The 25,874-nt window shown below is 31.6% G+C and overlaps 2 protein-coding genes across 4 annotated transcripts in view; one reads left to right on the forward strand and one right to left on the reverse strand.

The window, feature by feature from the left end:
- LOC145291315 (pyridoxine-5'-phosphate oxidase-like) overlaps positions 1 to 22,310 on the reverse strand; it is a 351,668-nt gene extending 329,358 nt beyond the window's left edge. The window contains exon 1 of one of the 3 annotated variants that reach the window (XM_080137054.1): positions 21,509 to 22,310. The gene's annotated coding sequence lies outside the window, so the exon portion shown is untranslated. The remainder of the gene's footprint in view (positions 1 to 21,508) is intronic. The other 2 variants (XM_080137052.1, XM_080137053.1) reach the window with 2 other exon arrangements.
- The window catches only part of LOC145291314 (uncharacterized), a 464,874-nt gene continuing 457,940 nt past the window's right edge, over positions 18,941 to 25,874 (forward strand). The window contains exon 1 of the mRNA XM_080137050.1: positions 18,941 to 19,520. The gene's annotated coding sequence lies outside the window, so the exon portion shown is untranslated. The remainder of the gene's footprint in view (positions 19,521 to 25,874) is intronic.

Genomic DNA, 25,874 nt, shown 5'->3' on the forward strand with positions numbered 1-25,874 from the left:
TCTTTTTTTAAAAGAAGGCTTTTGAAAGAAATATCGCTAAAATGAAATTGATCACGTTGTATTATTTCGCAAAGTTTTGACAGTTGTCAGCTTCTTTTGATGTTTCCAAAAAATCGACCCCATACCTATCTCTTCCAAACCTAAAGTTATTAAATAACCCCTTCGTTAATTCAAGGGTAATTAATTCAATTCAGTCAAGTTTTTTTTTAATTTCATTGAAATAAAATTCATTTTTTAAATTTTTTTCTCCAGAAAGATAAAACCCTGAATTTGATTATATTAAAAGCAGAATAATATAATCTTTTTTCTAGAATTTTAAATTGAAAATTAAAAGTGTTTTGCGCAGTTTTTTGCCGAACGAAAAAGAAATTAATATATATATTTTTAAAAGGTTTTGTAATCAATTAATTTTTATGTCTAAATAATATTTACGATTAATTAAATAATTTCATTTTAAAAAGTATTTATGAATAGAATTTTACTTAAGACTTATAGTTTAGCAATATTGAACCGCATCAACCATGTGTGAATTGAACACAGTCAACCAAAAAAAAAATTCAAAAGAAAATGCATATTTATGTAAACTTTTATACATTGGTTTCAAAAATTAAATTCTATAAGTTTTTTTTGTTAACGACCAGTTGGTACAATTTACCACTCCATCCCTTTATATTTTTTTCTTTTTGTCTTTTTTAGCGGATTTTTTTTTTTTTTTTTTTACACAGTGATCACCACTTATCAAGGCCCGGAAGCCACTCAGGGATAAGAGTTATTGCAAGTACATTACGTTAGTGTGGAGATTTGATGAAGTGTTTAATGAGGGGGGGGCGGTTCATTAGGAATTTGTTAACATTGGACTTGAAGACATCCAAGTTGTAGTCCGGAGGGAAGCAGGCAGACGGAACAGAGTTCCACAGGCATGCAGTTCTAAGAAAGAAGCTTTGTTCATGGAATCCGCGTTTTGATTTAGGCACAGATATAGAGTGGGGGAAATTTTTCACAGTGGATTCAGCTAGACGGGTGTTTTTCGTGAAAGATTGGCGAGGGGGGACCAGAGATTGGAGTTCAGACGAGCACCTGCCATGAAAATAATGATCAAACAAGGATAGGCTCGCAACGTCTCTTCTGTGGGAGAGAGGTTGCAGGGTAGAGAAAAGAGCATCCCCCACTAAACCACAAAGACTATTTTGTACTCTGTCAAGGCATGATAGGCTGTTTTTGGCAGCTCCTGCCCAGATATGGCAACAGTATTCCATCCTTGGACATACTTGGCTTTTATATAGATAGAGAATTGCATCAGTAGTGAGATATCTTCTGGAGCGGTAGAAGGATCCCACCATCTTTCCAGCGACCTTGGCAACAGACTTGATGTACGTGTTCCATTTCAGATCAGGAGTAAAGGTCAAACCCAGAAGCTTGTCAAAACACAGGGCCTCACCCAGACGAGAACCATCCATCACAATTGATGCCAGCTGGGGATCAGAGCGTTGATGATGTAAGGATAGGAGTTTGGTTTTGGATGCATTAAAGGTAACCAGCCACATCTTCCCCCACTGAACCACGCGCTCGAGATCAGAGGAGAGAGAATCCGAGAGAACTTTGTCATTTACAGCCTTTGATGTGTTGCCGTAGATGGTCGTGTCATCAGCATAGATGTCAACGAATGATTTAAGTATGTGTTTAGGAAGGTCATTGATGTAGATCAGGAAGAGAGTTGGGCCCAGGATTGACCCCTAGGGGACTCCAGCATTTATATTGCAGGCCTCCGATTTTTGTCCATCTACCACTACTCTTATGAGCCTATCGGAGAGAAATGATTTAATGATAGAGAACACATTTCCAGTTATACCGTAGCTGGAAATCTTGTGAAGTAGACCCTTATGCCATACCTTGTCGAAGGCCTTTGATATGTCAAGAGCAATTGCCCTAGAAAGGAAGCCTTTGTCAAGAGATTCACTAATCCTGTGGGATATAACCGTCAGCACATCTGCGGTAGATCTTGCAGAGCGGAAACCATATTGTGTGTCACTAAGAAGGTTATTCCTGCTGAGGTGGTTGACTATTTCTCTATTTAAGATGGATTCCAGCAACTTACTCATAACACACAGGAGACCTATTGGTCTGTACTGAGAGGGAGAGGACTTATCACCTGAATTCTTAAACACAGGGCAAACTGATGAGGTCTTCCAGGGGGTAGGAAAGCACTTCTCCTTAAGGCAGCGCTTAAATAGTTTCGTAAGTATGGGAGCAAGTTCTGGTTGAAGCTTTTTTAACACTATAATTGGGATGCCATCAGGGTCAGTTGCCTTACTAGAATCTAGGTTCTTGATTAGCTTGGCGACCTCATGCACGGATATTTGTATGTTACCTAGCTTGTTCTGTGTTGTAGGAGGAAATATGAGGAGTTGATGGCCTTCGTCGCATAGGGTAGAATTAGCTGCAAAGTTCTTTGCAAATAGTTTGGCTCTGTCTGACGCTGACTAGATGACCTCTGGTCCATTGATAATGGTTGGGATAGAACGCACAACGCCAAAGTCCAAAAAAAGTCTTCCATGGAAACTTTTTTAAGTTGATGAAGATGATGAGTTGAAAGCCATTTGCAAAGTCTGTCAAATTAAAATATCGCGAGGAATAAAACCATCTAACATGACCACAACCTTATGTTAATGTTAAAACATTTAACTATGATGCATCCAAATAAAATGGAAGAGCAAAATAAAAAAGAAAAGGAACAAAAAATTACCAACTAGTCACTCAGAGCAGTTTTATTAGTGAGGGTCGAAATCGCAGTGCCTTTTTTTTTGCCTACGTCACCATCTAGGTGTCACCAATTTTTTTAACCCTCCATAACTTCAAAGAGTAAATACAATATATACAACTAAAAAAATAATTTTTAAAAATGCTGATTCTATTCATGAAAAATTCTTTTAACTAGAAATTAAAACTTAGGTAAAGATAGCTGACTGACAGCATCAGGAGCGCTGGTTAACTACTGAACCACGTGGAAAGGTGTGGGGGGAGGATAAAAAGGAAATTAAATGATGATAGTAAATTATGATAACCGTCTTTGAAAGGCACTAAACTCCTAAAATTTACTTCTTTAAAATTTTAGGTGGCACTCCCCGGCGATTTTAAAGCACTCTCTCTCTCAAAAAAAAAAAAAAAAAAAAAGATTTAATTTTTAAGTTTGGGAAAGATATATTTATTATAACCGAATTCTTGTATGAAGACTGGATCTACTTTATTGGACGTTAATTTGTGAGATAAGTAATTTTTCAATGTTTAATATGTTTTTAAAGTTTCAATTATCAATTAAATTTTTTTAATTGCGTTTATTTTTCAATTTATTTAAAAAAACAAGGTTTTAAATGTATTTTTCAAGGTAACAAGCTTCGAAAGAAGTCTAATAAAAAAATCACTTAATTTTTAATTTCGACAACCCTGAGAATTTAATTATTAAAAAAATATTGAAATGTGACATTTTTTTTATTTAACATTTCTATTAGTTCAATTAATTTTCTTTCAATAATTCATTTCACTCAACAAATTTCACCATTTTTTTTTTATCGTTTTCTGTAATTTTGGTAATTATGTTTGCTCAATTTTATCTAGTATTTCATTTGTTTTTTATAGTGGTATCATTTTTATATGTGTTCCTTTGATATACCCTATTTCCAAATTAGTTTGGCTAAACTTATTCTTCACGTTAGAAACAACGTGTAAAAGCAATGAAAAAGTAAGAAAAAATAATAGGTGTTAACTATTCCTTGTGAATTATGGAGGTCTGAAGAACTGCCGTCACAAATACAACTATCAATAGCCAAACAAAAAATTATTTTTGAAATTCCTTTAATTGTAACTTTTCGCTATACCTACCGTTTTGGTATAAAACACAAAAACTTTCGATTAATGGTATTTCTCATATATGGTCGTTAACTTTGGAAAGGTTATTTTGTATCTACGGCGCCATGTCACATGGTATATTGTTTTTTTTTTCATTACGCACGTTCATTTATAAATTATTAAATTAAATATTTATCTTTTTTATATTTAATTAGTATATATTTTCTTTCTCTTCCGCTATATTTTTTTTATTTAATTCATTAAATCTTTTAATTATGAGGACCAAAATAATGAATCGTGTGTATTTATTCTCTAATTATCTTGTTTTTGTTCTGTTATATAAATTCTATTTTATTTGTTTTTTCTCTGAAGGATTAATTCTATTTTCTTTGAGTTTTTTTTTCTGTATTCCAATTAAGTAAAATAAATTTTCTCTAAAATAAATTTTGCTAAGTTTTCCGTTTAGTTTATTATATAATAATTTTATTTAAACCAAAACACGACGGTGTACTGGTGTAGACATAAAATATCTCTTCCAAAGTTAGGGAACATATTTGGGAACTACCGACCATAATTATAAAACTACCTGGTATATTTCAAAACAATAATTCCCTAGGAATCGGAATCGTACTTGGTATCGGAATCGTTAATCAATATTTTCCTGGAATCGGAATCGTATAAAAATTAGGAATCGTCCCAACACTATGAGGAGACCATGGAGTCACAGGGAGTTGTTGATCTTCGAGGGCGCAAGGATTAGCGCCACATGGTATTATTTGTTCATATTATTTTACTTAGTATATTGAATAAAGGTATGACAGTTTTCTTTGCCAGTGGGGTGAGCATATATATCCCATTCTTAGTAAATGTGGGAAGTAGAAAATATATGCCTTCGCCATACATTTTGATAAAAAAGTGGGGAAGGAATGTTACAGAGAGAGAGAGATAGAGAGAGAGAGAGAGAGAGAGAGAGAGGAGAGAGAGAGAGAGAGAGGTGAGTTAACGTGGAGTGTAGACACGTTTACCAGAACCGAAGGTCAGCTGACCAGATTACGTATGTGTGACGTGGTCAGGTTAGCTAGATCTGGGAGATTTGATTTGGGCTTTGAAGAAGACGGACGGCTTTCCGTTGTCTTCCCCTCTTAACTGGGGAGGGGGGAGACGAACGCTGACGTGTGTAGAAGAAGAACCCCCACACAGGCCGATTTAACTTCCACTTTCTGCAGGACCACTGGGGAAAGTGAAATAAAAACTATAAAACCATTTCATCGTATTGGAGTGATAAATCTTCGTCAAACAGGTATCAAGTCTCCCTCCAGGATAAGAAATTTCCAGATGGTCCAACATCGAAGAAACAGAGGTAGGTTCTGAAAATACATGTAACACACACGATTCCCTTTATGATAATCAAACACGCAACCATTTATATTAGAGACAATCATACGCACACGGAATCCTTTTTTATGTTATACACAAACCGTAAATGGCGCCCTCGATGAAGAACCTATGTAACATATATACCTATACATACATATATACATATATATACCTATACATACATATATACCTATACATACATATATACATACCTATACATACATATATACCTATACATACATACATACATACCTATACATACATATATACATATATATATATACCTATACATACATATATACATATATATATACCTATATATACATGTATACATATATATATACCTATATATACATATATATATATACCTATATATACATATATATATATATATACCTATACATATATATATACCTATACATACATATATATATATACCTATACATACATATATACATATATATATACCTATACATACATATATACATATATATATACCTATACATACATATATACATATATATATACCTATACATACATATATACATATATATATACCTATATATACCTATACATATATATATATATACCTATACATACACATATACATCTATATACATATATATATACATATATATATACCCATATATACATATATAAATACCCATATATACATATATATATATACATATACATACATATATATATATATACCTATACATAGATATATACATATATACCTATACATAGATATATACATATATATATACCTATACATAGATATATACATATATATATATACCTATACATACATATATACATATATATACCTAAACATACATATATACATATATATATATACCCTATTTCATACATATATACATATATATATATATATACCTATACATACATATATACATAATTATATATATATACCTATACATCCATATATACATATATATATATATACCTATACATACATATATACATATATATATACCTATACATACATATATACATATATACATATATATATATATATATATATATATATATATATATATACCTATGCATACATATATACACACATATATACATATATACATATATATATATACCTATGCATACATATATACACACACATATATATATACATATATATACATATATACATACATATATACACACATACGTATATATATACCTATATATACATATATACATACATATACATACCTATATATACATATATACATATGTACATACATATACATACCTATATATACATATATATACCTATATATACATATATATATATATATACCTATATATACATATATATATATATACCTATATATACATATATATATACCTATATATACATATATATACCTATATATACATATATACATACCTATATATACATATATACATACCTATATATACATATATATATGTACCTATATATACATATATATATACCTATATATACATATATATACCTATATATACATATATATATACCTATATATACATATATATACCTATATATACATATATATATACCTATATATACATATATATATATATATATATATACACCTATATATACATATATATATATATATATATATATATATATATACACCTATATATATATATATACCTATATGTTTAAAGAAAAAAATAGAAAAAACCGAATGAAATTATTAAAAAATCAACGTTTCGTCCTTGTCTCAGAGGACATCTTCAGGATAATTGAAATAAAAATGTGATAAAAGAAAAAGTCATAGATCGTGCGAAAAAAGACAGTTTTTTAAAATCCAACCCATGTCGGGAAAGGACGAATATGTGTGCGTATGGGAAGGTTGTTTGATGTCTATATATACAATTTTAAAATGCATTTAAAATAAATATGTACATTTTTTTTTTTTTTTTTTTTTTCTTCTTCTGCGAAACTACTCATTTTCCTGAAACATTCAAAGAAAAACGGCTAGCCAGGATCCACCCTGATACCTTGCTCTTTGATTATTATTTTCCCTATGCTAGGAGTTAAATGGTAGAAGCCTTTTCTTTGTGTAATAGTATTAGTATTCAAAATTAGTGCTGATTCTAAAAGTCTTCTTTTAGCTCTATCTATCACGTACCATTTAACCCCTAGCATAGGGAAAATAATAATCAAAGAGCAAGGTATCAGGGTGGATCCTGGCTAGCCGTTTTTCTTTGAATGTTTCAGGAAAATGAGTAGTTTCGCAGAAGAAGAAAAAAAAAAAAAAAAAAAAAAAATGTACATATTTATTTTAAATGCATTTTAAAATTGTATATATAGACATCAAACAACCTTCCCATACGCACACATATTCGTCCTTTCCCGACATGGGTTGGATTTTAAAAAACTGTCTTTTTTCGCACGATCTATGACTTTTTCTTTTATCACATTTTTATTTCAATTATCCTGAAGATGTCCTCTGAGACAAGGACGAAACGTTGATTTTTTAATAATTTCATTCGGTTTTTTCTATTTTTTCTTTAAACATAACGTCAACCACCGCTGGTACATTTTTTCATTCCTTATACATTCTGTCGAAATGGAAAACCGATCTTCTCTGCGAACATATAAGAGCATCTTAATCGCAGCAAATTCTCACAACAACAGGAGAATTTTTCTGGAAAAATGTATTGAAGAAAAAGTCATACCTGCATGCATACCTAAATCTTTTAAAACATCAGACCATATTTTCCCGGATTACATTGAGAAATATCTTTTGTCATCTATAATATATTTAAAGCACCAAAGCTCTCATCTTTTTCGGAAAGCCAGGATATTAATTGCTGATTATCAACAAAATTACAAGAAAACACCCAGATCAATTAAGAACATTTACAGATCTATCAAAAAATTTAACACACGCCATAACTTTAAATTGAATAACAAACTTGCGAAATTGATAAAAAACAGCAAATGGAAAACTTTGGGACGTCCAGACCTTATTCTAAACCTTACTTCTAAACCACTCTCGGACATTGAAACTGAAGCTCTCAGTTTCGGTCTTAAATTCGCTACCGGCAAGCATTCGAAAATCACTACTAACACAACCCTAAAAAATTATAGACAAGAGGACTCTGATTTTACTAAAGGCTTCATACAAGGGATAATAGCTTTAACAACTACCCAACCTCAAGAATTAGCACTACCAAAAAGATACATTGATGCCTTAAAACTTTTAACAAAAAATAAAGACATTATTATTTCACAAGCCGATAAAGGAGGGGGTATAGTTATAATAGATAAAGACCTATATCTAAAGAAAATGCATACACTATTGGCAGACGGAGATATATACACTCCGATAGATTTAAAATCAATAGAAAAAGATTTCGATACTTTTAATAAATCCGTAAAGAAACTTATCGGAAATGATAAAAAATGGATAAATAACATAGAATACCACCCCACTATTCCTATATTATACGGCCTCCCAAAAATACATAAAGAGAACGTCCCTATGAGACCTATAATATCAAACATTGGAAGCGTCACCCATAAATTAGCACGAGCTATTGCCCAAATTTTAACTCCACTAATGGGCACCATCAGCACTTCACATATCAAAAACTCTGGTGACCTCCTAAATAGAATAAAAAATATGGACATGCAAAATAAAACCATGCATAGTTTAGACATAATTTCCCTGTACACCAATATTCCAATCAAAAAATGCCTTAATCTACTCCACAAGCACTTAATCAAAATTAAAGCCGACCTCCCTTTTTCCTCAGATACACTAATACAAATTATAAAACTCATCACTGATAGAACCTACTTTCAATTTAATAATTCTTACTATAGACAGAAATTTGGACTCCCTATGGGTAACCCCCTTAGTGGTGTACTAGCCTGCTTATTCTTAGAATTCTTAGAAACCAACTCTTTTAAACACAGACTTCCTAAAAACTCCACATATTTTAGATATATAGATGACATTCTTATTTTTCTCCCTAAAAACACACAAATAGAACAAATTAGAAATAAATTAAATTCAGTGGAACCATCTATAAATTTTACACATGAATCCGAACAAGACCACTCCCTAGCTTTTCTAGACATATTCCTCATCAGATCAGAAACTGATCTGAGTTTCAAAGTACATAGAAAGACCACACACAAAAACGACTATATTCATTACTACTCACATCACAATGATAAAATAAAGACGGGCATGATTATAGGTTTTTTCTTACGTGCCTTTAGAATATGCAGTCCCCAATATCTTAATGATGAATTTCAATATATTACGAATGTTTTAAGAAAACTACAGTATCCATCCTATTTCATTTCTTACGCAAAGAAAAAAGCTACGAAAATACACTATAACATAAACACACAGAAAAATAAAACAGATACCTCACTATTAAACAGACATCTTTTCATTCCCACCCACACCAAAAATACAAAAATCTACGACACTCTTAATAGACTTGGTTTTCACCTGATACAAACAACTTCCTCAACCATAAAACAGACATTAAAAACTACCAAGCACTCTCCCAAAACCCTCACATCCGATGCCGGTATATATTCCATCCCATGTAACAACTGTCAACAAGCGTACATAGGTGAAACACAACGAAAATTGAAATTAAGACTTAACGAGCACAGAAGAGATATGAGGAATGGTAACGCCCTAAATGCACTCTTTTGCCATTGTGCAGAACACGATCACTCATTTAATTTAGATCAAGCGAAAATTATTAAATACGTGATAGATAGAGCTAAAAGAAGACTTTTAGAATCAGCACTAATTTTGAATACTAATACTATTACACAAAGAAAAGGCTTCTACCATTTAACCCCTAGCATAGGGAAAATAATAATCAAAGAGCAAGGTATCAGGGTGGATCCTGGCTAGCCGTTTTTCTTTGAATGTTTCAGGAAAATAAGTAGTTTCGCAGAAGAAAAAAAAAAAAAAAAAAAAATGTACATATTTATTTTAAATGCATTTTAAAATTGTATATATAGACATCAAACAACCTTCCCATACGCACACATATTCGTCCTTTCCCGACATGGGTTGGATTTTAAAAAACTGTCTTTTTTCGCACGATCTATGACTTTTTCTTTTATCACATTTTTATTTCAATTATCCTGAAGATGTCCTCTAAGACAAGGACGAAACGTTGATTTTTTAATAATTTCATTCGGTTTTTTCTATTTTTTCTTTAAACATAACGTCAACCACCGCTGGTACATTTTTTCATTCCTTATACATATACCTATATATACATATATATATATATACCTATATATACATATATATATATACCTATATATACATATATATATATACCTATATATACATATATATATATATACCTATATATACATATATATATACACCTATATATACATATATATATACACCTATATATACATATATATATATATCTATATATACATATATATATACCTATATATACATATATATACCTATATATACATATATATACCTATATATACATATATATACCTATATATACATATATATACCTATATATACATATATATACCTATATATACATATATATATATACCTATATATACATATATATATACCTATATATACCTATATATACATATATATACATATATATATATACCTATATATACATATATATATACCTATATATACATATATATATACCTATATATACCTATATATACATATATATACATATATATACCTAAACATACATATATATACCTATACATACATATATATACCTATACATACATATATGATGATGATTGCAACGTCTTGTCAGAGGAGTGCCACTCCCTCAGATACTGAAAGTTCATGAGCCCGAAAAAAGACATATAGTCCTGCCAGCGAATTCACATGCTCAAGCAGACATGACACTAAAGACGGTCATTGTTATGCATACATGCGTACATACACAATACACAATACGCACACATACATATGCATACACACACACGTGCAAACATAAACAAGACGGTCATTGGTATACATACATATAAATGTATACATACATACATACATACATACATACATGTCTATAAGCATACGCTCATATATACCCATATACACACACAATGCATAATATACAAACATACATATACATACCCACATTCATACATACACATATACATACATATACATCCACATATACAAATACATAGACACATATACTTACACATACATATACGTACACATATGCACATATATATACATAAACTTACCTACATATACATACACATCCATATATATGCATTGATACACATACACACATACATGCACACATACAAATACATATACATACACACCTGCATACATACACATACATGCATATACACACATACATGCATACAAACATTTATAAATGTATATATGTACACACACAAGCATATATACACAGACACATATACACATAGATATAAATACATATAAACTCACATGTACATATATAAATGTATACACACATACACATATAAACATACACACACACATATATACATACATATAATGATGGCAGAATAGTTGTTACATGCATCCAGCATTACAGGCGTACACACGTCACAGCTTTTTTATCGCCACAGGACTTTTTTTTTTTTTTTTTTATAATAGACAAATACCTGAGCGAGTATCTATACAAAGATGGTGTTACAGAGTTTTAGCTTTGTACGACAGCTAAATCTCTCTCTCGGTTCAAAATGTTGACATCCAGCAACTTTTAGCAAAGGAAGAAATTGGAGGATATTTTCTATGCATGCCTATATTGGTGTTCATGCATAGAAAATGGACATAAATTAAACATTAAGAGAATAGAAGGGTCACCAGGTAACAAGTGCTACCTAAAACATGAATTTTGTAAATGAAAATTGAGAAAATATTGATCAGAATGTTGGTTTAGTTAGTAAATGTTCATTTATGTAAATTCGTGTTTGGTGAAGAAAGTTGAGTTAGTCAAAAGTCAAAATGTTCATAGGGTGAATAATATGCATGTGAGTATTTGTTAGAATGGCACTGTGTATGTGTGTTGGTTTACCTTGTTCTTGTTCATTTGTGTATAGCTCTGAGTAGCATTTCGTTTCTGTTTGCCTGACTCTCGATAGTGTGTAAGAATGTGTGTTTGAGACGAAGAAGGCTTGTATGTGAGTCATTGAAGATTTCTTTCCCTCTTGCAACTCCCTCCCACTCCACGGTCAAAGACACTGGGGATGGTAATTGTTCTTGTTTCTTTCAGATGTGACAGGTTTAATCTCTCTTTTGGTGGCTTTTTTACCTCGTTTTAAGATTTTAAGTTTTGGTAGGTTTATTACTTTGACATACATTTATTATTTTCGACGTTTGAAACGATTTTCATTGGCTGAAAATACTTTGAGTTGGCACGTCCATATGAAAACTAACTAACTTTAGGAAGCGAAGAGGAAAACGAATTTAAACGAACCAGGACGAAAGAGGGTAGCAATTAAAGCTATTTGCTTTTTATCGTTCGTTGAAATCGTGTTTGAATTCAGTCGCCACAAGGCTATATTTTTATAAAATAATCTTTCATAATTTCATATCTTTTACCAGAGTATTTTGGTTTCGTTTGTTTTTTTTTGTTTTTTTCGTATGATTGTATCCCTTTTAGTGATCCATTAGGTGTGTAAGAAACTTCGTGAAAAATATTGAATAATTCGACCCCGTCTTTCCAACCTTATAACTACTCGAAAAATGTAATTCAACCCTTTTCTTTTTCCAATTTAAAGGAGCAAGGACCAAGGTTTCATTAAAAAAAAAAAAAAAAAAAACAACGTGATTAAAAAAAATAAAAATAAAAGGTTTTAAACTTCGGACTTTACAGGTAAATTTCTAAAAAAACACTCCTTTTTTTTGTTTTAAATTTGAATATATTATTTATTGATCTTTTATCTTCAATTTGTGATATATAAAACTTTGGTGAGTAAATTAATTATTTACTTTTTAATAGACATTTCAAAATGGGATGGGGTGAATTAAAAAAAAAAACGTTTGTCTAAAATAGTATATTCGGTTTATTGGAAAGAGCATAAAATTTCACATTGACCCTGAAAATATCGTAAAAATAGAATCAATAGATTTTGATTTTTAAAGTTTAAATTTTTTTTTTTTTAAATTGAAAAATACTGAAGTAAAATTCAATTAATTTCATTACTGTTTTTAAAAAAATAAAAAAATAATATTTATATAATATAATAATATCTCTTACTTTTTATACAACTTTAATAGTTTATTTTGGAAGTATAATTCATAAAGTAAATAAACAACCCACTTTTAAAAGAGAAATTACGAGTTTTCTTTTTTTTAATTTTATTCGCAGTTTCGGGTGTCAAAAATTCTGATACACCTCGATCATACAGCACTAGAAAATTGGAAGTTAGAATGCAAGGATACATGGAGGGGGGGGGTAATTCAGGAAATCGCGAAAAGGACAAACAAAAATTGACCTATGAAATCATATATCTCAAATCAGAAAAGGGCAATTTGAGGCAAGCTGAAATGTTTCTATTTGAGATGAGTATAAAAAAGAAAGAAACTTCCATCAATATCTAAATGATTAAAAACATAATTTACGAAAAACAAGTCATTAATATCTATGCGTGTCGAACGATGCGTCGATATATCTGCAATGCGTCAAAAAGTTGAGAAAGAAAACAGATTTAGGTTATTCTTTTACCACCCATCATCACAACCACTAAAATATTGATCGATAGAATTAAAACTGATTTGGCAGATTGAAATCAATGACCATAAAACTTTTATAAATGCTAAAAAAAAGAAAAATGTAATGATTAAATATATATATATACGTTTTGGGAAACAAAACTATAAAGAAAAATATTTCGTTACTTGTTAAACTAAAAGGCGCACCGCACGCGCATGCCACATCTCATCCAATCTCTCATTTCAGGTTGACCGATATCATCCTTCATTAATATTTTTTTTTTTTTAATCTTTTATACAAAATTACTTTTTTATCGGTTTTAATTTTTCACAATTACTTATCAATACGATGGATCGCTCTTTATAAGCAGCAGTCTATTTTTGGTACTTTTAGAGGAGAGGATTGATATAGGCCAGATTGCTATATGTACGGAACAGATCGGAAATCGTCGAATTGACACCGAACAGTCAATTAGTACAGATATTAAATGAAACAATTTTTCATTTTCCCTCTCACTTAAAATTATGATCAATTACCTCCCTTCCTCCTCCATGTTAAGAATGAGTTTAATAATTTTCTTAACACTTACAAGTAAATCAAATTCATGTTTTTATTTTACCCCAAATCCTAACCAAAAGAGTGTCGTTTGTATGTTTACATTTTCTTTTTCTGTAAATCGTTATAGGAAACATATCACTTTCTTCGGCAGACCTGAAGAGCTTTTCCCCTGCCATAAAATTAATTCCTTTTCACGTTTTATTTTTTCTGTGGATTATTAACTTTAAACAGGGGAAAAAAAATTTTTTAAGTTTATTTACTGACTTTTAATGTGGGGGATCACTTTTCAATTATAACATTTGAATTTAACCTGAAAAAAAAAAAAAAAAAAAAAAAAACTATTTAAAAGTAACGCGGTACTAAAAATGGATAAGCCCCTTAGCAGTAGCACCTCTTAATTTTTACAAAAACGGCGGAGTTGTACAACCATCACCCCATGCGTAATTTCTACACTGATAGGTTTTTTTGAAATTTTTTCACGGGATTATTATTGATTGGACACTAATTAAGCAGATTATTAAAAAAAAAAAAATCATTATTTCGACATTTGAAGGTGGTGACTGGTGCTCACTTTTTAGTTACAACGTCAAATCAGTCGCCCATTTCACAAAATAAAACGCGGGTATATCAAAACCATAGAAAGTTAAAAATGAAATGAACCTACCGCATTTGTAAATCAGAAATATTTTTGTTTCTCAAAGGAATAATAAAAAAAAAAAAAAAGTCATGTTCATTCTATTTTTTTAAATAGAATGCACATGACTTTTTTAATTGTTTTTTTTATGAGAATAAAGTTTCGATTTTTTTTTTTTTTTTTAACTTATTTAGTTTTTGGTATTGAAAAGTGAGTTTGTGGGCGTGTTTTTTTTTTAAATAATTTATTATTTATTTTTATGAAAGATGAGTGTGGGTGTTTGTTTACAATAATTGATCTGTTTTTGAGGGTTTTTTTTATACTAATGCACTTGATTCGCGCTATTTTTTAAATCGCATTTCTAAGTTTAATTAAAGTTTTATGACATGTTCCTTTATTCAATTGTAAGGTTAAAGTACAGAATAAAACACCCTCCCATCCCCATGGCTTTTGAAATAATAACGTTATTAGGTGCTCATTGGGCGTTGAGTTCCATGACGACCAGCATAAAAAAAAATAAGCGTTGCTCTCTTCCTGGCGCGCATGCGCACTTAACATATTTTTTTTATTTACTGACGTTGTCGTAGTAGGTATTTATTTGCTTCCCCACGTAAGCAAAATGTGACACAAGGTCGGCTTTATGTGAGGTGAAGGAAGGGGATGGTACATATAGGGTTGCCCCTACATGTACCAATAACCAATTGCCACAAGGGCAATGGTCACAAAGTGCAACATCTGCCGGAACAGATACTACACTTTGCTCCTAGCAAATGTGCTAGGTAACTAAACAATTATTTGTCACATTATGTTGAAAAAAAAGTTTTACTCTTTATGAATATTAAAAAAAAAAAGTTACTGAAAATTTATTAATAATGTCTTACTTTTACAGACATTTGTTCTTTAATTTCTTTTTAAATGACGACTTTTATCGACTATTTTTTATTTTTAACAAATAAATCTTATCAAAGTCAAGATACTGAGAAATTGTCAGTAAATGGTTTAGTTATTTTTTTTTCGGGGTTTGTATTACTGTACACATAGATTCGAAAAAGTTGTCAAAAAACAAATATATAACAAATAAATGTTATCAAAGGCAAGATAAGTTACTTTTCTACCTAACTGGATATATTTTTCGTATTTTTATTCAATGTAACATGCTTATTCAGCTCGAAAAGCATACAGTGTTTACCGATGTATTGGAAAATTCAAAATGGCGCCCGACACTCTCTTTAACACGGTAAGTTCAGGAAAAGATGTTATAAATAAAAAAACTAGACAAAATACTGTTAGAAATTCGCTCATTATATGTTACCGTGACATAAGTTGACATGAATTTAGGAAAACTCGTCCCGGGAAAACTCGTCTCGGGAAAACTCGTTTCGGGAAAACTCGTCTCCGGAAAACTCGTCTCCGGAAAACTCGTCCCCTTTCGCTAGGTAGGAAAACTGGTCCCTTATTGAATAAATATCGATTGAAAACACATTTTATGATCGTTCTTGAAGGAGATATTGTTTTTTTAAAATAAACTATAGCCCCCCCCCCCAATATTTTTTAAAAAATATTTTTACTTGTTTAATGTTTTTTTTTTTTTTTTTTTTAAATAAAATCGATTTTCTAAGTGTCCGTTTTCTACCTTACTGGCTAAGTTCTTAGTGGTTTCACTTATTTTAAAGCGTTTATTATGTTCATAAACGAGACCGCATATTTTTTTTTATATTAATATAAAAAGAATTTACTTATATACTGTTGTTTATAAAAGGGTAAAATCGATTTTTCTACCTCGCCGACTATGTTGTTTATTAAATTTATTTGGAATCGTTTATTTGTTAAAGAAAAAAAAACACAGAAAACAAACAAAAAAACATGTCGAGTCGAGTGTTACGTGAGAACGAGAAATAATGTCCGGTATATCACATCTTAGGGGTCTTGATAATCGCTAAAAAATAGAAAATTAAAAAAATTACTTAAAAAGAAAATAATAAATTTTAATATTTTTTAAATATAATTTAGAGAGAGAGAGAAAGAGAGAGAGAGAGTGTGTGTGTGGGGGGGGTTTAAAAACTATATCTCCCTCCGAAAAACAACCAACAAAAAATGAAATTAAAAAGATTCTTGATAAACGATAGCGGAGTTTTCAATAAAATTGATTAATAAATTTATTTAGTGATTACTTTTTCTCTTAATGATTGATTTTAGAATTTTGAAGTAAAAATTAAAAAAATTAAAAATGAGTTAACGAGAGATTGTTAGCACATGATGGCATCTCTCGCGCCAAAAAAATATTTCGCTTTTAATTTATTAGTTAATTTTTGCAAAATTTGACAGGACGACAATAAATGTTGATAATTGATAAAATTATAATTTTAAATAACGCGTCGCATGAGTGCATTTGGTATGAGAGAAAACAAAAACATAACAACAAAAAAAGCTATCATAATTAAAAAACCAAAACAAAAAAGTAACGAAAAATCGAATCGCTCCCTGTTTTTTAATTTTTTGTTTTTGTTTTTTATTATTGTTTTTATGACTCAAAAAACATCGTTAAAATAAAAACAAAAAAAATGTGTAATTATCTTTGTATGAAGATAATAAACGCTTTAAAAGAAGTTAAACCACTAAGAACTAAGCCAGTTAGGTTGAAAAGGGACACTTAGAAAATCGATTTTATTTTTAAAAATAAAAATATTAAACAAGTAAAAATATTTTTTTTAAATATTATGGGGGGGAGGGCTATAGTCTATTTTAAAAAACAATATCTCCTTCAAGAACGATCATAAAATGTGTTTTCAATCGATATTTATTCAATAAGGGACTAGTTTTCCTACCTAGCGAAAGGGGACGAGTTTTCCGGAGACGAGTTTTCCGGAGACGAATTTTCCGGAGACGAGTTTTCCCGGGACGAGTTTTCCGAGCACCGTTGACATATATTCGGTGTTTTTTTTTAATAGTATTTTGTCTAGTTTATTATTTATAACACCTTTTCCCAAACTTACCATGTTGAATAGTGTCGGGGTCGGGCGCCATTTTGAATTTTCCAATACATTGGTAAACACTGTATGTTTTTCGAGCTGAATAAACATGTTACATTGAATAAAAACAAAAAAAAATGTATCCAGTTTGGTAGAAAAGTAACTTATCTTGCCTTTGATAATATTTATTTGTTATATATTTGTTTTTTGACAATTTTTTCGAATCTATGTGTACAGTAATACAAACCCCAAAAAAATGTTACGTGTGCTTGTGTCAGGAAGGGAGCGACGCTTGTTTTTTTTATGCTGGTCGCCATGGAACTCAACACCCAAGGAGTACCCGTTAGGTACTGGTCGCGATTTGAGTTCCCTGCCGAACACCATAAAAAAACACTGACTTCTCCCTACGCATAAACAAAGGAGGACATGTTTTAGTTAGAAATACGATTTAAAATATAGCGCGGACGCGGATCATAAGTGCACTTGCACTAGCACCCATTTTTTTTATTAATAAATGTTTAGTAATTATTTTTCTTTTAATATTCATAAACAGTAAAAACGTCGTCATTTAAAAAGAAAATGCTATTTAAAAAAGAAAAGAAAAAGTCGATAAAAGTGACACATAAACAGTAAAAAAAAGTCGATAAAAGTGATTAAAAACAAAGGCGAAGTGAGATATTAATAATAAATATGTAGTAATTTTTTATTTCAATATTCATAAACAGTAAAACTTATAAAAAGTCGATAAAAATTCATGATCGTTTAGTTACTATGACAACTAAAACACGTCCTTTGCTCATGCGACGCATGAGTCATGCGTAGGGAGAAGTCAGTGTTTTTTTTATGGTGTTCGGCAGGGAACTCAAATCGCGATCAGTACCACCTTTTTTTTTTCCTTTTCTTTAAATTTCACTAAAAGCTGGAGAAGTGTTTCATAATTTTCCATCCCGTTGTCAATGCTTCATCAACATGGGACCATTTCATATCTCCTGAAAACATTCCGTATTTAGAAAAAAAAATTGGTGACCGATTTACCAGAACGTTGTAACTAAAAAGTGAGCACTCCTTTCAAATGTCGAAATGATTTTTTCTTTTTCAATTTTATTTTTGGTACTCATCATGCACTTATTGATCCATGCTGAAATAATAACGTTATCATTTAAAAAGCCATTCTTGACATGGGGAGGGGAGGGTATTTTGTACCTAATCTGTACTTTAACCGTACAACTGAATAAAAAAACGGTACTAGCGCGCTTATTGATCCGTGCTGAAATAATAACGTTATTTAAAAAGCCATTCTTAACATGGGAGGGGAAGGTGTTTTGTACCTATTATATACTTACCTTACAATTGAATAAAAAAAAACCCATAAAACTTTAATTAAACTTGGAAATACGATTTTAAAAAAATAGAGCGGATCCGGCGGATCAGTAAGTACATTCGCACCTTATTTTTTTCATAATCTGGTTAATTAGTGTGCAATCAATAATCCAGTGAAAAAATTAAAAAAAAAAATATATATATATATATATAAGTATAGAAATTACGCATGGGGGTGATGGTTGTACGACTCTGCCACAAAAACATTTGAATTATTTCATTTTACACCACAACGGCACAACGGTCACAAGAGACACGTTAAACCTTAATAAAGCGAAATGTGCTGATTGACCACAAAGTGGGGTTAAACTTTAAAAAGAAAAAAAAAATCCTGCCAATATGAAAGTGTGTTATCGACGATAATCTGCAGAAAAAATAAGAAAACGTAAAAAGGAATTAATTTTACCCGGGGGGGGGGGGGCTCGTTTAAGCCCGCCCTTTCTTTTTCTGAGTCGAAGGGTGATTATTTTTGCTTCGAATTAATAAGTTTCCCACCCAGTACTTAACATGAGAAAGAGATATTTAAAGTAAATGTCTAAAAACACTTAATAAAATAACAAAAAGAAACTTGCATAAAAAATAGTGATTTTTAAAAATAGAGCTTTCAGAATTAATCAGAAATCAAAGAATACAAAGATAATAAAAAAAAATAGTTCTCCGGTCGCGTTAATGAAAGGCAACGTCTTTTAGTAAAATGTGTATCTATAAAAGCTTTCTTTCTTTTTTTTTTTTTTTTTTTTTTGTCACAATCTATAAACATTTATAAACCAGACTTCTCTAAATATGTGACAGAAATGAAAATCCGTCAGAGATTTAAAAAGTATGAATTGTTGAAAACTTTCAACTTGTTAGTTTCACACACGACATGAAGTAAAAAGAAAAAAGTCCCTCCAAATATTTTTTTTTTTCTTAACCAAAAGAAAAAACCACAAAAAGGAGATACGAAAATAAGTTATTGTTTTGCTTCTTTTATTTTTTTTTTAACTTTAAAACAAATCAATTGAAAGTTGTCGGGTTTGTGAAGAGAAAACATTATTCAGAATTCATAATTGTTTCATGAATCGAATTTGTTGAATTTTTAAAACTTTTAATTTTTTTTAACTCTGACCAAACGTTTAAAATAATGATAAAAAGGAAAATAAAAACAATTAAATTAGAAATAATCGGAGAATTTTAAAAGTAAATTTGATTTGTCAATTCTGCGAAATATTATTATTAAAAAAAATATGCTTTCTTTTCCTAAAAATATTAATTTTTATTGAAACATTTACTTTCACAAGGAAAAAGGAGTCATTAAAAATGACATGAGAAAAGTGAAACTACAAAAAATTACATTTGTTTTACTGAACACATAGATTCGAAAAAGTTGTCAAAAAACAAATATATAACAAATAAATGTTATCAAAGGCAAGATAAGTTACTTTTCTACCCAACTGAATATGTTTTTAGTGTTTATATTTAATGTAACATGTTTATTCAGCTCGAAAAACATACAGTGTTTACCGATGTGATGTATTGGAAAATTCAAAATGGCGCCCGACTCTCTCTCGGAGACGGTTAGTTTGGGAAAAGGAGTTATAAATAAAAAAAAGACAAAATACTGTTAAAAAACCGCCGAATATATGTCAGCCTATGTCACAGTAACATGTATTGAGCGAGTTTCTAACAGTATTTTGTCTAGTTTTTTTTATTTATAACTCATTTTCCCAAACTTACCGCCTCAAAGAGAGAGTCGGCTGCCATTTAAAATTTTCCAATAAATCGGTAAACAATGTATGTTTTTCGAACTGAATAACCATGTTACATTACATATAAACACTAAAAACATATTCAGTTGGGTAGAAAAGTAACTTATCTTGCCTTTGAATAACATTTATTTGTTATATATTTGTTTTTGACAACTTTTTCGAATCTATGTGTACAGTAAAATAAACCCGATAATTTGTTTATGACATGACATGAGGTTGTAAAAATTGTTTTACAAAATTTAACTCAGAGGTAAAAAAAATAAGGAAAATTTGTTGTTCTGTTTATTTACCTCTTTTGATGTGAGAAACGTGAGACTTGTTGGAAGTGTAAATGTTCTGATGGGACAACTGTTGTTTACGGACGGGTAATACACGAGGGAGCGTGATAGAACGGAGGGCAGAGAAAACCTTCTTATATCAAGACACACAAAAGTGGTCACTCATACCTCTCAAGGTCATAGATTGATCAAAGAAGAGAAGAAGCAAGGTCTGCCAAATAATCGGTACTTGAGCGTTAGTGTGTATTGCCAACGGCTCTACTCCTCTTCCCTCCTCCTCATCCTCATCATTTTCCTATGTCGTTTCGAGACACCGAGGCGAGGCAATTATTCTCCACACGTGATCCCGATACTGTTTGAGATGATGATGATGATGATGATGATGATGATAATGACACCTGTGTATTAATGATATTGTCTTAGCTTTCATGTGTGAAAATGCGGAGAATTAATCCAAGTTATTTTGTTTTTTTTTTCGATGAGGGCACCACCACACTGCACTGCGGTAGATGCACAAAATCTATATTAAAGCTAACAGTAGTGATAATGGTAATGATGGAGTTTGAATGATGCAGTAAGTAGTAGTACTACTACTAGTAGTAAATACTCTTTCGTTTTCCAACAATAACGTTGGAACCCTCATCATCACCCAGTATCCACTTTCAAATTGATTTAGTCAAAAATCAAAAGTAAACAGCATTTGTTATTATTTTACTTATGAAAATGAAGATATTTCTAAAAATTGGTCAATGGTTTTACAACGGGAATTTTTTACTCTAAACTCACGTGAATAAATACATTCTCTGTAACTACGACTGCTGTAACTGCAGCAGTTCGATTATTTGCACATTAGGAAGAGTTATATAAGAAAAAACGGTACTTGTGCAGTTTAATCAAGACATTAAAAAAATGAAAATATTGAAGAAAAAAAAAAAAAGGTTATATTGTACGTATCCGTTTTGGATTGAAGATTTCCGAAAAAAATTTCATTTAATTTGATCGAGTAGTTTTTTTGTTTTACAGCAAAAAAACACGTTTTCATGGGAGCGCGTTGATGTCAGCCATTATCGAAATTTTTAACACGCCACGGGGAGATAACTCCATGTAAAGCGCCGACACACCCTCCCCATCTTTATTACTAGCTTTTGTCGGAAATTAATCTTGTTTCCAGATAAATTCGACGCGAAAGTAACTAGCCTGAAAAAAAATAACAGCATGAAATAAAAAGGGCTTGTTTAGAACGAAGAAGAGACTTTATTCACAATAAAATTAGTTGTAAATTTTTCCCTTTGCGGGCATTAAATTTAAAAAACGCCAAGGTAACATATAATGAAAAAACTAACACTGGTTCTTATAATGAAGATGTTGTATCCATGAACGAATACAATAATAAGATTCAAAATAGTAGTTTCTAATCACACTCTCATATGTAGTAAATTTTAGGAGCGTACTCACAAATTGAAAGCCAGTCAGGCACGTGCCTTTTTCTTTTTTTTCCTCATTTAAAGTCCTTTTAGAAATTTCTCTCCTTCCATATTTGCGCGCAAACCGTAGACACGCAGATGGATTTCAGAAGCATGCCGTGTCGCATGACCGGGGTATTCTTGCTGGGTTTTCTTCTTTGTAGGAGGTTCCAAAATTCCTTGTCACGTAAGGTCTTTTTTTTTTCAAATAATTACACTCCTTCAAAATACGTGCAAAATGTAGCAATGTAGATAGTTTTCAGAAGCATGCCTTGTCGCATGCCTGGGGTATTCTTGCCGGGTTTTCTTCTTTGAAGGAGGCTCCAAAATTCCTTGTCTGCAGCGGGCAATGAGCACGTCCACTCTCCACATCGCCGAAACCAAAAAAGAGGGCGAATCTCGCGCTGGGCTCGTGATGTCATCACAGAGCTAGCATTTCCCTTTTCTCCAAATTAAAGGCAGTTTCATACAAACCCAAAATGTACAAAACTAAGAATCAGAAAAGATACGCAATACAGAAAATCAAGTACAAGAACCAGATAAAAAATAATAAATGTAAACAGGGGGTGGATGTACTATTATTGGTACAAAAAAAATTCCAACACTTTTCTTCCTAAAAATCGAACCTTTTGCTCGGTATCATAACAAATTGTTTTTTCGCTGTAAAAAAAAACAAAAAAAAAAAATCCGTTCCATAACGGATACGTACAATATAACCTTTATTTGATATTTTCATCTTTTATTGTCTTGATTAAACTGTACAAGTACCGAAAAAAACAGTCCTCATTTGCTTGATTCGACAACCTCGTGGGACAGGTACCAGATACAATCTGGCAGATTAAGAGGCAGCTATCATGATGAAGTCAGGTTTACTTCTGTCGGAATAAGATAGTGTCCTAGAAGGTACACCCTCGCAGGCATTACTACTGTTATATTGTTACTTCTGGCACCAGATGTATGTTGTAAAACTCCGATGCCAGTAGTTATATTGGCGTTACGGTGAAGAAAATAAAGGGTTTTACTAAAAATGTACAACCAAAATTAAGCCCAATCAATGTACAACTGACTGCTCCTGCTGTTTGTCATGCAGAAACAATGCGTAAAGTTGCTTGAAGCCGAACTATACATTTAGTCATACCGGATTTTAGTCGTACATAAGACGCTTTAATAAAAATGTACGATTAAATAATGTATGATTATTTGCTCCTGCTGCTGATTAAATGTATTGTCTCCAGTTAATAGCAGTTGTCTCCAGTGGAGACCGTCGATGTTAGGGTAAAAGGTTACGGTGGACAACGGATAAGAGAGGATGAGTGTTGCTTGGCTGAAAGTCCGATCCTGACTGCCTGTCGTTCCCTTCAGTCTTTAGGGAGCAGATGAATTGTGACCCGATGGAGACCGAGCGATGCCGAGTGACCTTGCTAGTCTACACGAATTCAGAGGAATTTGCACGGCTGAATTCTAATGATGATGATGATGCTGGTTTGATGTTGTTTTAAACAGAAATGTCTATGGGATTTTGTCAGAAAGAGAAAAAACAAATAATTGTTTTTATCTCATTGTCGTTATATATCTGTTAACAATGAAAAGGTTGTTTTTAAAACCTCTGTTAAACGATATGAAGAGACCAGATATCTTAGCTGACAGCTTGGGGCAGGGATCGGGGGTTAGGGTCACCGCCGAGCGTTGTTCAATCGGGGTGAATTATCACCCGCAATTTGATAATAAGTAGAAACACCTCAGTGCAAATGGGGGTTAAAAATTGGGTAGAGATAAGTTCAAGAGGAGGAGTAGAAATTTATAGGAAAAAAAAAAGAGAGAGAGAGGAAAAGAAAAAGAAAGAATAACTCCAAAAAGACAGAGGGAGGAATTACTGATTTGATAAAAACGAGACACTTGGTTAATCGGGGTCTTCTTTTCGCTCTGGCAGCTGATCCCTTCCCGTGGACTGATGGTAGATGAAGAACGGAGGTAAAGGAAAGAAAACTGCCAGCCTCCTAAGTTGCATGACTAGGCCAGTGTGTAACTATTATTTGTAAAGTCGAAGACAATAATCAATTCTATGTTAAGAAAAACCAATTAAGTTTTGACTTTCTTTTCTTTAATTGAAAACGCCGTTGTGAATGCAATATATTTTTCCGATAGCCCAGGTGACGTTTGAAAGCTGATTTGAAAGCGGAACCGGAGAGCGACCGACGACGAAGACGACTACTAGATAAAAACATGGGTGACGCCACAGGTATCGGCTACAGGTGCATCTCAACCACGAGCCTATGCACCTGAGCTGCCCTATAGGGGTTACAGAATCAATGCACCCTGTTAGCTGATAGGCCAACCTGTGGCCAAAGAACTCAGAGAGGGGTACATTGATTCACTAGAGAAAATAGTTCTTTGTAACTGCTACAGAACAATTATGTTCTTTTAGACGATTTGCGTAAGGCCTTTCTACAGATTCACTTGAAATCTATTCAAGACAAGAATAGATTTTGTTTTTTTCTTAAGGTGGACGATAAATTGTACACTTTTAGATATAATACTATTAGTTTTGGCTTTAATGCCAGTCCTTTTATTTTTCATGTTGAAAAATATAAGGCTGATTTGGCCTCTTATACAATTTACAACAAATTTTATGTTGACAATTTGGTCACCACTAGTTGTGACTGTGATTCCTTACTTTCAGTTTATAGCAATGCCCGTGACAGGGTAGGTGAAGCAGGGTTTGAGCTTCTTTCCTGCAATTCCAATTGCAGGTTTTTTTTTCTCTAGTTTGCGGTCAAGACGAAAAGGAGGTCGTTAGCATGCATGGTCATTTGATCAACTAAGCGGTGTCAGAAATTAGGCGCAGACAACTTCAAAAGGACAATGTTGTTTCAGTCAGCTTTCTATTTTATGCCTCATGAATGTGTGAATTTTAC

This window comes from Euprymna scolopes, chromosome 12 (genome assembly GCF_053919585.1).
Source record: "Euprymna scolopes isolate OS-2025 chromosome 12, ASM5391958v1, whole genome shotgun sequence".
NCBI lineage: Eukaryota > Metazoa > Mollusca > Cephalopoda > Sepiida > Sepiolidae > Euprymna > Euprymna scolopes.